An 11098-nucleotide genomic window follows, 5' to 3' on the forward strand; every position below is an offset into this window, starting at 1 on the left:
TCCAGCAGATGAGTCAGCTATTAGCATATTCTCTTCATTATGGAAAGGATGTGCTTGGGCTAGCCGAGTGTCACAATGCCTGAGCATTATTAAAAGCCTCTCAGGGGATACCTGAGGCATTTAAGACTCATTTAGCATATGCCATTTCTCATCATTCCCTGCTGTCATTCAGAGGTCCATACTCTATTTCAGTTTATCTTCAAACTACCGATGGCCCGAGATGTTTTCAGTTTCTGAGCTCTCCCTATCCATGACTGTGTCTCTCCTATCCTTCACCTCCTTCCTTCAATCTTTCTCCCCTCCAGTGATCCACTTCCCTCTCTTCACTCTGAGCAAATCTGTAATCTATAATTTTGCAGCTGACTGGAAAGCAAAGTGGTGAAAATTGTTAGTTATTGGAACATTTGGGAGATGGCACTAAGATTGGACCCTGTAAGGCACTTCCTGCTCGCTGGCGCTGGTGTAACACCTAGACCTATTTCTGATAGTGTTAGTGTAGCAGTGTGGCAGCATGGACTCCTGTTTGGCCCCACAGTGTGAGCCATCAGATTATAACTTTTTTATATAGCTGTCATTTTTGTTGCAGATAAAATTGTAAGTAAAGCATTTACCGTGCAGTAAATTACATGTAGGTTTTGGGAAAAAAATACATCCAGGACCTTGGTAATCTATGGTAGATTTAAAGAAATGCTCCCCAAGTTAAAGCTGCAGTGTGAGACTTTAAGATACAAATGAAATCGAGCCAAACAAATGTGGACTGGATTAAGTGGAGGATTTTGATTTATACTGTAAATGTAAATTCGAGAAAACACAAACTATCAAAGCATCATGATCCAATAGATTTTTACATTTTTCAAAATTTGTTACTGTTGTTGTTGACTATACAACAACTTGATTTTCTTGTTACCCCATATTATAATTAACTGAAAAAGAAGTCACCAGAACTTAATCTTAGTGAAGCCAACAATAACAAAGCTGATAAAACAGAATGCTATTGAATCGTGCCAACTTAGTAGTTAGAATTTTCTCTACTTTTACATTTTTACAGTGGGACACAAATCCTTTTGGAGTTGCATCACAGAAGGCATCTGGCATAAAAATCTGCCAAAGTAAACATTGTGGAGCTAACAGGTGCCCACTGAAGTGACCCCTTGTGAATAAGGGAGCAGCTGAAAGCAGCCAGGACCATGGGGTTTAAATCCCATGTGAAACCAACAGTTAGCATTCATTGCTTTTTTTCTTTTCTTTTTTTTAGGTGGTGCAGACTTTGACAATAGACATACTCTCTTCCTTTTGTTTTCGTTGATTTTCTAGATTTCTACAGCTTACACTAAATTTGGTTTTAAAATGTCCTGCTTAGGAGTATGATTGGATCTATGGCATCATATTTCCCTCAGAAGGGACAAAGAAACACTTCAAAACAGAAAAGAGTCCACTTTAAACAAAAAAAATAACAATCAATATTTTGAACAGTTTACTACTGGACCAATTTTCACCTGTCAACACATCAGTGCAGATTCTCACATTCTTCCTTTATGTACCAATACTAAACTTGATAAATCAAATACCCTAACCCTGACCCCCCCTACCTATACCTTTTTTAAAAGCTGTAGGTAGTGTAGAGATTATAGACATTTGTAGGTTTTGCAAATACCTATTTGAACACCGGTCTTTAAGCACACTCAGCTACTTGTTCACTCTCATGTCAAAATAAACCAGTCCTTTCAACATGACAGTTTTCAGACCTGAATCAAGCTTTTCAATTCAACGCCTCCCTGAATGTAAAATGTCCTCAGCAAATGTAGAAATCAAAGCTTGAGGTTACAGAGTGAGCAACTTTTAAGTACACCTACACGTAGAGGTTCACGTGCATCCAGTATGACTGAGATGTCTTACTTAGGAAAGTGGTGCATTAAAAAGAATAATAATTAAGCCTCCCCCTTCTTCAGTTTGTGATACCAGCAATGTCACCCCCAGTTTCTCAGACACGAGTGTTGACTTTTGTTGGTTTCGGACTCAATTTAACCTCAAGTCCGAACTGCAAAACTTCTTTGTCAGTGAGATCCTGCTGCAACCTTCAACTGCAGCTCACATTTCAGTTTTGATTTTGGATAGTTTGCAATGTTTTATAGGAAAATGGACACTAAGGCTTGGCTCCAAAACAGGACTGAGTAACAGAAAACAAACTTCTAATTAGATGTATGATGAGTCTACAAAACAATGAGAGTAGAAAAAAACCCAAACACTATCATGGAGCACAATGGGGAGACAACAGAGATGCCACAACAAGATGCCGCTTGTTAACGCCTGGTTAACAAGACACAGCTGACTGTAATCAGGATGATGAGACCAGGGGAAGGTAATCTAAAGACAAGGCACTCGGCCAACGCCGATAAGCAGGACCTGAAACAAAGAACTAAGGCTCAAAATACAAAAGAACTTGAAGTCAGAAGTAAGAGTCCATAAAAACTCAAACCCAGGACCATGACAAGTTTATACTCAGTTTGTTGTTCTGCCAATCCATTTTGGTTTCATACACAACAATCAGGTGAACTATGCACTGGCTCATACACCCAAACTGTGCTGAAGCTTTGGGCCCATTACTTCCCTTCTCTAACACTGCTGCATCCCTAAGTAATTGCCTATTGATTCAATGAAATTTGTTAAAAGTAAAGCTCCCATTGCCTGACCTTGGAACAACTCAACAATCAAACACAGAGAAAGTGATGACACTGATGCAGATACATTGTCATTTAATCAGGATAGAGACTGATGAGATGAGACAGAGGATTATTTCTCCCTTGTCTGTGTAGATGGATATATGTGAGTCGTCTGAGTGGATGTATCAGTTTGGATTACTGGGCTCCGGGGCGTCTTCTCTCTTATTCAACACATTATATGTGGCAGGCTTCAAGTAATATTTTCACGCTGAAGCAAGTAGCACCCTAAGGTGTAAAAACAAAAAATTTTTTTTTTTATATATATATGTGCATGTATAAAAACTGGTGTATATATACACCAGTTTGTAGTAGTGTAGACATTTTCATAATCAGGATTGGCATGCAGACGGGATAGAGAAAGGCCTGCTGTTGGTGCTTGGGAAGTTAGCTAAGTTAGGATTGGAGGGAAGTGACAGGCAATGTGTGTGGATGAGGAACAGGAGGCTGGAATGAAGACAGGACTGTGGATGTCAGATGCAGCACAGGGAGAACAGACTGCACAGGCAGGGGGTCAGGAAAGAAAGGGTCTAAGTGTAGAAGCGGGAGGGGATTGAAGTGACAGGTCAGTGCACGTCTCATCTTTCATCCATCACACAGTCCCTTTGTGGTTCAATCAAACCACAAATGTCTTGACTGAATTTGACTACAGGAGCACAGGTGAATGGGTATTCATGCAGACACCTGTGTCCACTTGTGTATGCCGGACAAAAATATCCTCCAATCAAATGAGAAGACAAGCTTCTGCTACTGAAGCCTACGCACGTTCTTCACTGTGCATATGCAAGTTCTTAGGAGCTGGGTATTTTGTAATGGCTGCACTGTAATTTAGAGTGAAAATGCATTTTCCAAACCCGGCCTTTAGGGAGACTTGATAGTCCAGAATTGTTCTGTAGCCATATTGTGTGCAGAGATAAAAACTAATTTCACAGCCCATTAGACTTATTTGAAAAGAAGCAGCCAGTAGACTCACAGTGGGAATACAGCATCAAGAAAATTATAGTTTACAGTACTACCAAATACCAGCTCTGGCAGGTCACACAGTCATGGTGACACAGTCATTAGGCCCACAGTGCAGGTCCAAGGCTACTTCCTGGATACACTAATGAGAGGGTGAACCAACCTGTCAGTCTACCCCCTCCTTAGGCAAAACTCCATGAGCTTATAAAAACACTCTTCTGAGGTGGCATTTTGTGAGACGCCTCTCTGAGCCCTGCTTCCCCTTCTTTATGCTGGCAAAAGGTACATTTGTTTCTCCGCATTCATAATGCAGGACTGTAATTGGCTGGGCTTCTATCAAATAGCTACAACACTTTCTCTGGGGCTTTTCTTCTCTTCTCTTTCTCTCACTCACCTTTCTCTCTCTTCATTTCTCTTCATCTGCTCTCACTCTCACTCCACCTCACCCATAATCCTCTATGTCTTCCCCCACGCCCTGGCTTTAGCTTTTCTCAAACCTCAGCTCAAGGTCATTTTGTCAAGCCACAGTTGGCTTCAGTTTTTATTTTTTAACAATGCAACTGTCTTTCACGTGTCTCCTTTGCCTCTATATTCCATCTCATGCATGCAGTTACCAGGTTATGCATTCTGAAAGTTAATTTCACCTAGTCCTTATATATTTATGTGCTTGCCTGCATCAATTTAGTAGTATTGCTGTAATAAGAACAGCTATTAGGTTTCAGTGATTTTCAAAGGCACACCTAACTGAGTCTGAATGTAAGTCAGCGTCTAAACATCTCTAAAATGTGTTCTTATTTTTTAACAGCTCTTCTGTGTGTTTAAAATTCAGTATTCACATACTGAAAAAAAAATACTACTATCTTGATTTTACTTTTTTACTTTCTGTGGTGGTAAATAGCACGTCAAGCTAAAACAACCACTTCCAGAGTTTTTAATAGTTATTAAACACTGTTCATCCCTTTACAACCACAGTGTAATCATCTTCTGATGTCACAAAGCTGCACTCAAATGAGTTCCACAGTCACAGATTGCAATCCAATAGAGTACCTCTGGGATGTAGCAGAATGGGAGATCAGCATCATGGAAGTGCAGCTGACACATCTGCAGCAACCGGGTGATGCTGTCATCTCAATATGCACCAGAATCTCTGAGAAATTATTCCAGTGCCTTATTGAATCTGTGTTGTTAAGAAATAAAGAAGTTCTGAAGGCCAAAGGGGTCCAACCCTTTACTAGCAATGTGTACCTAATGAAGTGGCTGGTGAGTCTATCTCAAATGGTAAATGGTAAATGGCCTGTATTTATATAGCGCTTTTTTTTACTAGTCCCTAAGGACCCCAAAGCGCTTTACATATCCAGTCATCCACCCATTCACACACACATTCACACACGAGTGTTGAATTTTGTTGACTTCGGACTCAAACTATGAACCTGACTATGTGAACTTTCCCCCCCCAACCTTTATTTTCCCAGATAAATTATTCTAACTTTTGCAATCTCCACCATTTCCCTGGGAGCACCATAATGTTGACGTTTATGGTTAAAAATGAATTAGCTTAATACTCAAGAGAGTTCTACAAAGTTTTGTACACATAATCATACACTCCTTGAATGTTTATTAGTCCCAATGCAGTCCTCTATCCGTCAATGAATTAATAGCTATAGGCTGATAAATCTGAGTCCAGAAATGTTTTTTATAGTAATTATTATCCACTGAATCATCTGATCCCTTGACTTTTCCTCAAGCACCGTCATGAGACTAACCTTTTTTTTTTTTACTTCCTACCAAAATGTCTCATCAGCTATTGGATGGATTGTGGTAATATTTGGTACACTATTCTTATCTATGGACTATGAACATTTTATTCCTTTGATCTTTCACCTTTTGGTTACAAAACTTTGTTGATGTAAATCTAGTCTCACTAAAATAATTCCATAAAACAAGACTCACAGTATTATTATTTGTTACAGGAAAAAAGTTGTAATATAAAAGGCATCTCCTATTATAGTCTCTTCAGGATCTATCATGCATATGTGTTGTAGTCTGGCAGTTGTAATCCCGGCCCACCCACTTTCTCTGTTGACTAGTCATCAATGCTCAAGCTAGGCTAGACCCCAGGTCTTGACTTTTTTCCAGGTTTACCAGAATTCATGCCAGTGTCCTTGAAACTACACTGGACAGACGGGGTTGCAGACCACCTCGCTGCTCCGCCTGCTGTCGGACAGGACACACGGATGTACTCAAAAGTCCACAACATGAGAGTACTGTAAACACACCAACTAGTGCATATGTGCATTTAAAATGATTTTGTGTCTTATTATAACTACTCACAAAAATAGGCATTTTGTGTTTTGGGGGGCTTTTTTTTTGTTCTTCTTATTCCAGGGGATAATTAGTCAAAGACAGACAACCTGAGATGTTTCCAGGTCTGCTACAGTAAAGGCCTGACAGGAAACTTTCTCTAACACATCAGAGAAAAATGTCATATTTGGATATCAACCCTTAAAATCAAAGAGAAAGGGTTTATTTTTAGTCTTATCGTCTTGAACCTGACATTTAAAAATGAATGGAAAGGACTCCTCCATAGAGGAAGGAGATGTGTGCAATTCTCTATAGGCTGGACCAGAGTTCATGTTTTGAGTTTCTCAACTGGAAACAAGGTGATGCTCTGCTTTTGTTTAAGCTTCTTAAGGCTCCGCTATATGCAGCAAGATCATAGCCCTTTCCTCAATGTTCTGAGAAGCTATGGTGGATGTATGGGAAATCATGGGGTACACACAGGATCAAAATAGTAATGACTCTTTAGTTGCCCTGGAAATGACAAGAATATAAGTTGATTGGTGCTTGAATGCAGGCAAATGCAGTTGTGCCATAGTATCATACAGCTGTATAGGCCCAAGTATGTCTGAGCCACACTGCATGTGAGTGTGAGCATGTGCCTGTACCCATCCCAGCTTGGAAACAGAAGCATGCAAATTATGGTTTGGTACTTATGGTTATATTTATTTTGCTTTCTAGAGTTGTGCGTGCATGTTTAGGTGTGGTGTCTGTTTTTCCTTGGCTAAGTGACACAGGCATATGGTATGTGGGTGTTTGGCAGATGCTTGTAATCACTGCCTAGCTTTGCATTCGCATGTGACTGTTTTCACAAGAGATTCAGATTGCTACCGAGGGCAATTTGCTGCTTTTTTGTTTGTTAAAAAAGAAGATGCAGCTGTGAGCTCACAGGGTGCCCTTGGTGTCCTGTAAAATGTTGGGTGCAGCGAAAAGGAAAAGGTGGGCTACTGAAAAAAATGAGGGGACTGAAGTTAAATGTGTTTGGTAGGGTTGGCGTGGTGGGTGCTACCAAATATGCAAATAAATAAATAAAACAAAAAAACAAAGACACTGTCCCAACCCTTTTCTTTTGAGACCATGAGGTGTCTTTTGTAAAATCTGGAAATAGTCACACACAGTCTAAAAGCTCAGTCACACTAGAGTAAAAATAAGACTGCATGCTCACTGCGACTAGAAACAATCTGTACTTGCCTGGTGATTGCACTGATTTTTTTCACACTCAGTGACATATTGCAAGTAGTTGCTGCAACCAAGTGAATACCCAGAGGTTGAGCTTGCAACACAGCAGCCTCTGTCTGAACCATCCCGGTCTGATTTGGACACACTGAAATCCCTCTCAGACAGTTTGCAAATAATTGCCATTAAATTTAAGGATAAATGCAATTTCCAACATGTTTCAATCAAACTAAGTCAGTCTGCACTGACTCTACATGATATCTATTTGTCTGATAGACGTCACTTTGCAATAGGTGACTCAACTCAGCTGGTTGCCAGGTATTTGTATTGTGGTTATTGTGTTACCGAGCATCCGTGTCATTTTGCACTTGCTGTCCCGCAGCAACTGTGCCACTATTTGTTGAGGAATTCCTGAAATTCTGTTTCAGATCTACGAGGTTCTGCCTCGATATTGAATGTAAGACGTTTGTTTCTGTGTATGTAAATGACAATCAATTTGCGATTTTTGATGATTTCTAACAGTTACCAGTTGGTCCCAGACCAAAAGGAATGAGATCACTAGGTCATTGCACAAAGCTTCAACCATTTTGGTCAGTCAGGTCAGTCTTTGTCGTGAGCTAAGTGAACTGTTGCGGTTCGCTTGTGGGGTGGTTGTGGCTCAGGAAGTAATTGGAAGGCTGGTGGTTTGATCCCTCTGTGCATACCAAATCATGCTTGGGGAATATACTGAACCCCAACCTGCTCCCATAGTGTTCATCAGAGTGTGAATAACATAGACTTTATTTATCGCACACTGGGAAAATTCAGTTGTTACAGAAGCACAATGGTCAGCAAGAAAAAGTGAATTAGGGATATATTAGACACATTAAAAATGTAAATAAATAAGAAAAAGGTATAAATTATCTTTTTAAAAGGCAAAAACTTGAATATGTGTAATGTACATGAAGGAGCTGTGATAGCACTTTGCAGTTTACAGCTGAAGGAGCTGCTCAGGGCCTCTACAGTCGAATGCAGCGGGTGAGAGGTGTTGTTCATAATGGATATGAGATTGGCTAACATCCTCCTCTCACCCACCACCTCTATGTAATCAGGGAAATTGTCCAGGACAGACTGGCCCTCCTTACCAGTCTATTAAGCCATATGTGTGTAATGTGTATGAATGTTAGATAGAAAGCACTTAAGCATAGAGAAAAAAATCTGGTGTGAATGGCGCTTGTAATAAACACTTTGAGTGCTCAAACAGGGCAGAAAAGTATTGTATAAGAACCAGTCCATTTATTTGCTGTATACATCTTGTTATCCACATCTTGTTATTTAAAAAAAAACAACGTTAACTATCTGATACAATTTTGTTAACTTGGAAAACTAAAGTAAATTAATATATTGATGCAATATTCTTATTTTTAGTATTTGATTGTTGAATGAAATGACTAAAACTAATAAAATCAAACTAACCCAAACATTTTCAAACAAGAACAACTAAACTCTTCTCTAAAGAATATGTTGATCCAACAGATGACTAATTAGGTTTTTTTTTTTAAAACATTAAAGGTTTGTCATTCAGAAATGATTCCACCATCTGTTACATCTGTATGCCTCTAGCATACATGAGTCATCGCTGAAATTTCAGACGCAGGTGTAAAAGGTTCAAGAAGCATTTAACTATTCAAAGTGTGTTTAGTAATTATTTTTGCTTTCCTAACACATTTGAACATGAGAAAGCGCCTTAATGTTTTTTGTTTGTTTGGTTTTTTTTCGCCCTGTGGGAGTTTATGAACAAAGAACAGCTGACATCAGCTGCCCCAGCTCCCCTTTAGAGACTGCCAAGTGCACATACCTTTTATCTAAATCTGCCTTTGCACATTATGTTACAGATACTTGCATTGTGATTTAAGCCCCTAAAACAAACAGTGCCATGAGAACTGCGCTGTCAAGGGACCTTATATCGACTCTGTGCTCAAGGTCGCACATTTATCAGTGGGTGACCTTGATCCCTGCACAGAGCTAATGGCACACTGTTCACAGTGTAGCAGATAGAAGGATGTGGCTTACAGTGGATGGCAGTCTTGTGTGATTTATGATGTCAAACTTCATGAATCTGTTCTTTAACCAGCTTATCTACCAGCTGCACCAGCAGCACTATGCACATGAAAATTCTGAATCTGATATGAGCTGTGCAGACATTCACTGTACAGCCCCCAGTGCAACCAAGACAGACCCTCAAATAGCCTCCTCACAATGGTGGCGGGGCAAAGTGATATTATCATGTCAAGAATATATCCAGTCATTTTCCTTTGAGGGAGACATGTGAAGTGTGCCTAATGTTTTGCGAGAGGGAGGGTAGGAGAATGGGAAATCTCACTGAATTACTACAGAAGAGCGCTCATCCTTGAGGAATTTCAGGTCGTCCTTGTGAAAGGCTACCATCTTACACACACACACACACACACACACACACACACACACACACACACACACACACACACACACACACACACCAGCCCCCCACCGCTCCTCCTGCATCCCTGTCTCCACCCCTTCCAACGAAAACCCCCCTTTCCATCCTCCCTCCACCCTCCGCTTGCAGATCACCGTATTGGTCGCTGGGATGGAGCGGCGACTGCGCTCCAGCGAGCGGTTAGCGCATGATCATGCGTTTGGCCGGTCCTTGCGTGGGATGCTGTACAAGTCCGCGGAATAAAAGTGGACAGGTGTAACGCGCCTTGTTGAATGGGGGAGGCTAAGAAAAACGCCAAGACACACTCTCATCTTACCTTATTCGTGAGCGCACAGCAGCCACTGGCTGCGCCCCGTATCTGCAGCCGTGAAGGGTTTCCCCCCCTCCCGTTGTAATATTTATGACAAAACGGAGGCAAATTATTCCGGTCACGTTTTTGGCTGACAGCCGGCTGTCCTGGAGAGCGCTGGAGTGAATCGGGGGTCCAGTGCTCGAGAAAGCGCAGCGCACCGACACCTGCAGTAGGATGTAAAGGGAATTCCCATTAACCAAGCTGGTAAGTTTAACATCTGTCTAAGGCACTTTTTCTCATTAGACTTGCTTTTATTAATTCCTAGTATCTTAGGGATAAGATACTAGTCTCATTTGACTAGAAAGGTTTTTGGCTGTCAAATGGATACTGCAAAATAAAACAAATGCTGGGTCTCTTATGGCGGGATAAGGCAGTTTTATTGCATCTTACAGGCAACAATAACAAATCACCCTGGTGTCAGAACAGCACATTAGGGGGATCCTTTTAATCGCTTTTTTTCGTTCTCAAATATAAAGTGATCAGCAGGACAGCAATCATTCAGTTTGTGACGGTGTAGATAGGCTTCATCGTTCTGTTCAGTAACAGCAGACAATAAGTTTCTTGTATTGCAGTAAAAAATATATCTAAATCAAACCTTTTTTTCTTCTTCCCTTTTTGGGGGGGGGTCACTGTGCTGTTTTTTGCTCTTTTTCTCTGATTCTTTTTGAATATGATCAGATGATGATTTTCATCCTCCAAGTCCCCCATTTTTCAGAGACCCACAGTGATTGTTATGCTTCAGCCACATGCATGCGCCACGCTTGGTGAAGGTGCACCGTTTGATCGTTTTAAGAGCGAGTACTCGGTGCATAAACTAACGTTTTGACGTTTAATGTTTTAGTCAGATAAAATTATTCCACATTAAACATGCTTTGTTGGTCTCCAACTGTTATAACCCACTGATATCATGATTTCAAAGGATAGTTTATCAAGGCTCTCCTGCATTTATTTACATATCTTACATTTATGCATATATGCTTAATAGCATAATATTTTTGGCCGAGCTGCTGCCCTTCATCAAAGCCTGCGAAAAATATCAATATTAATGACTGGATGGTTTGTGCTGTAGAGTTTTGATTTTATTTAAAAAGAAAAAAA

At 40.5% G+C, this 11098-nt stretch overlaps 1 protein-coding gene across 1 annotated transcript in view; it reads left to right on the top strand.

The window, feature by feature from the left end:
- Window positions 1–9706: 9706 nt before the first annotated feature.
- Window positions 9707–11098, top strand: part of LOC102299236 (G-protein coupled receptor 22) — a 17572-nt gene continuing 16180 nt past the window's right edge. The window contains exon 1 of the mRNA XM_005943917.3: window positions 9707–10204. The gene's annotated coding sequence lies outside the window, so the exon portion shown is untranslated. The remainder of the gene's footprint in view (window positions 10205–11098) is intronic.

The sequence above is a fragment of the Haplochromis burtoni genome, unplaced genomic scaffold, assembly GCF_018398535.1.
Source record: "Haplochromis burtoni strain Fernald_Lab_line unplaced genomic scaffold, NCSU_Asbu1 Contig_177, whole genome shotgun sequence".
Classification (NCBI taxonomy): domain Eukaryota; kingdom Metazoa; phylum Chordata; class Actinopteri; order Cichliformes; family Cichlidae; genus Haplochromis; species Haplochromis burtoni.